This window comes from Carassius carassius, chromosome 2 (assembly GCF_963082965.1).
Source record: "Carassius carassius chromosome 2, fCarCar2.1, whole genome shotgun sequence".
In the NCBI taxonomy this organism is placed as follows: Eukaryota; Metazoa; Chordata; class Actinopteri; order Cypriniformes; family Cyprinidae; genus Carassius; species Carassius carassius.
The window spans coordinates 3,106,535-3,109,995 of record NC_081756.1 but is presented as its reverse complement, the minus strand read 5'-3'; the positions used below and the strand labels follow the sequence as shown (position 1 = coordinate 3,109,995).

Genomic DNA, 3,461 nt, shown 5'->3' with positions numbered 1-3,461 from the left:
AAGCCCTATACCATCCCGCCAATCCTATTGGCCAAAAAGGGCTTGGCACCACCCCTACGCATGCGCACGCATCATATACCTGAATGCCGCACGCTATTTTGCTCAGATTTCATGAACTGAAGAAGAAGAATGCTATCAAGGTATGGAACGGCCAGGACCTCAGCATCTCGTTACCTATTCAGGGAACCATGGTTACATACGTAAACGAGATGTTCCCTTTCATAGGTCACTTCGATGCTGCGGTGAAGTACCTGATAGCTGGGACCCAAGGAAGCATCTGCTCAAGCGGAGAGAACCCATGAGCCAGGAGCCATCCTCACATCCAGACTGTAAGACATGATAAAAGTGCTCGGTGAGGACCATCCTGCCGCAGCACAGATATCATCCATAGAAGATCCACTGAGAAAAGCTTGTGAAGAAGCAACTGCTCTCGTGGAATGAGCTCTAATTCCTAAGGGCGAAGCGAGTCCACGCACCTCATAGGCTAAAGATATTGCTTCCACCAGCCAATGGGACATGCGCTGTTTTGTGACAGCATGGCCTTTATTCTTTTGTCCAAAATAGACAAACAGCTGGTCAGACTCACGCCATGGGGCTGTTCGATCAATATAAGTCTTCAGTGCTCTGACAGGGCAAAGACATAGATCTCCTGACCCCGCCTCAGCAGGGGGTAAAGCCTCCAAGATCACTTGTTGAAAACGAAAGGGGTTAGAAGCGACCTTAGGGACATAATTAGGCCTCGGTCACAACAATACCTTCACCGAGCCCGGTGCAAATTCCTTGCACGAGGGTGAGACAGAAAGAGCCTGCAAATCCCCAACTCTCTTGATGGAGGATAAAGCCATAAGAAGAACTGTCTTCAGAGTCAGCATTTTATCCGGTATAGTTTCCAGTGGCTCAAACGGATGCCCTGAAAAACCTTGCAACACAATAGATAAATCCCATGAAGGAACTCGCACAGGACTGAAAGGCCTCAGCCATCGCGCACCCTGCATAAAACGAGAAACCAGCGGATGACGGTCCACTGAGGCACCATCTATATATACGTGGTTAGCTGAAATGGCTGCCACGTAAACTTTTAGAGTGGCTGGCGTTACTCCATCAGAAAAACGTTCCTGAAGGAACTCCAGTACTGAAGCCATTGGGCAGCAAACTGGATCCATATTACGAATTCCACACCAGGTCGTAAACAGTTTCCACTTGAAAGCATATAAGCGTTTTGTAGAAGCTGCTCTAGAATTCAGTATAGTCTCGGTGGTTTCAACAGAAAGACCGGGACATACTAGCTCACTCCGCTCAGAGGCCACGCCCACATCTTCCATAGATCTGGCCTTGGGTGCCAAATCATTCCCTGTGCTTGTGATAGTAAATCCTGTCTGAGGGGATCTCCATGGAGAGCCCGCTAACAAACTGATCAGTTCCGCAAACCACAGCTGTGTGTAACGCTGCGGAGCCACCAGCATCAGCTGTTCCACTCTGTCCAGCCGTATCCTGGATAATACCGCTGGATTTAAACGAATTGGGGGAAAAGAATAAAAACTGGTTCTGGGCCAATTATGAGCAAACGCATCCAAGCCCAGGGGCGATGGAGGGCATAGGGAGAACGACAGCGGGCAATGCGTATTCATGCTCGATGCGAATAAGTCCACTCTTGCTTCTCCAAAAATCTGCCATAAGAGGTTCACCGTTTGGGGGTACAATCTCCATTCCCCGTGCTCCAGAGTCTGTCTGGATAGCAAATCCGCTCTGAAGTTCAAACGTCCGAGCACATGAACCGCTCGGATCAACAGAAATTTGTTCTGAGACCAAAGAAGAATATTCCTTCGCCAGCCTGCACAGGGGATGAGAGCGTAATCCTCCCTGATGATTCAGATACGACACAACCGCTATGTTGTCTGACCTGAGCAGTACATTACGGCCGATCAGCAGATTCGAGTAATACTGGAGAGCTAGAAAAACTGCCAGTAATTCTAACCTGTTTATGTGCCAACTGCGATGTGTCGCTGTCCACACTCCGTGGGCTGGGCGCCCTTGACAATGCATGACGCAATCGACTGAGCGCGCAGGAGAGATAGCTTTGCTGTCATCGCACGATAGTCCAAGTCTATTCCCAGAAAGGTTATCCGTTAAAACAGGGAATTAAAACACTCTTCTGGAAATTTGTGCATAAGCCCAGGCTGTTTAAATGATTCAGCACAAGATCAGGGTGAGAGTGTGCTTGAGTCTGTGATTGTGCTATCACCAGCCAATCGACTAGGTAGTTCAAAACGCGAACGCCTTGGAGCCGCAACAGGGCCAGAGCTGCGTCCATGCATTTTGAAAAAGTACGGGGAGCCAGAGCTAAGCCAAAAGGAAGAATGCGGTACTGATAGGCTTTGCCCTCTAAAGCGAATCTGAGGAACTTCCTGTGTCTCTTGATGATCTGAATATGAAAGTATGCATCATTCAGATCGATCGGGACAAACCAGTCGTTTGGTTGAATCTGAAACAAAATAGACTTTACCGTTAACATCTTGAATTTGCTTGTCCTGATTGCAAGATTCAAATGGCGTCTTTTTTGGTACCACAAAATAGTGGCTGTAAAACCCTGACTCTATCTGAGAGGGGTGTACTTCCTCTATAGCCCCTTTGCCCATTTCGGTTTATGGCCTCTACCTCTTTTGTGTGGTGTAGCAGGCTCAGCCACAAGGCTGAACAGTGGCTTAGCCTTAGCAGAACATCCCTCTATGAAATGGTGGTAGTAGAGAACCATTCCCAAGAAAGATCTGATTTTCTTAGCACTTGGTGTCTCCATATCAGATTCCATCGGATCGGCTTCCTGCACATAATTTATAGCTTGCACTTTACCCGGGTCTGTCTTAACGCCATCTCCAAATATGATGTGTCCCAATAACTTAACAGACCGGCGAAGGAAGTAGCACTTCTTAGGTAAGAGCTTAAAGTTGTTGGCAGCAAGACGTGAGAAAACCATCTGTAGACACTCAAGTGCAATCTGATCAGATGGCACATAGACCATAAGGTCATCCAGATAACATAACAGGCTTGTAAAGTTCTCATCACCAAAGATGGACATCATCATTCGCATAAAGGTCGCAGGACTGTTTGTCAGGCACTGGGGCATCCTATTATATTCATGGAGGCCAAATGGGGAGGAAAATGCTGTGTATTTTTTGTCGTCTTCATGCATTCTGATGTTATAGAATCCTGACGTGAGGTCCATCATTGAAAAGAACTCATTGCCACCAATTGCAGCGAGAGCATCTGTCTGCTGAGGCAAGGGATGTGCGTCTTTCACTGTTCTTGCATTCAACCACCTGAAGTCATTACAAATGCGAAGATAACCACTTGGCTTGACAACCATGATGAGAGGAGATGAATACTCGCTCTGAGATTTACGGATTATCCCCAATTCCTCAATTTCATTTATAGCAGTCCGAAGCTTATCATAATGGAATGGTGGA

The 3,461-nt window shown here is 47.2% G+C and overlaps 1 long non-coding RNA gene across 1 annotated transcript; it reads right to left on the bottom strand.

Moving 5' to 3' along the window:
• Positions 1 to 358: 358 nt before the first annotated feature.
• On the bottom strand, positions 359 to 1,721 carry LOC132100243 (uncharacterized). The gene is made up of 3 exons (XR_009423101.1): positions 1,445 to 1,721; positions 965 to 1,075; positions 359 to 646 (listed from the first exon to the last, which is right to left on the bottom strand). It is a non-coding gene; the product is annotated as an uncharacterized LOC132100243 (long non-coding RNA).
• Positions 1,722 to 3,461: the final 1,740 nt, after the last annotated feature.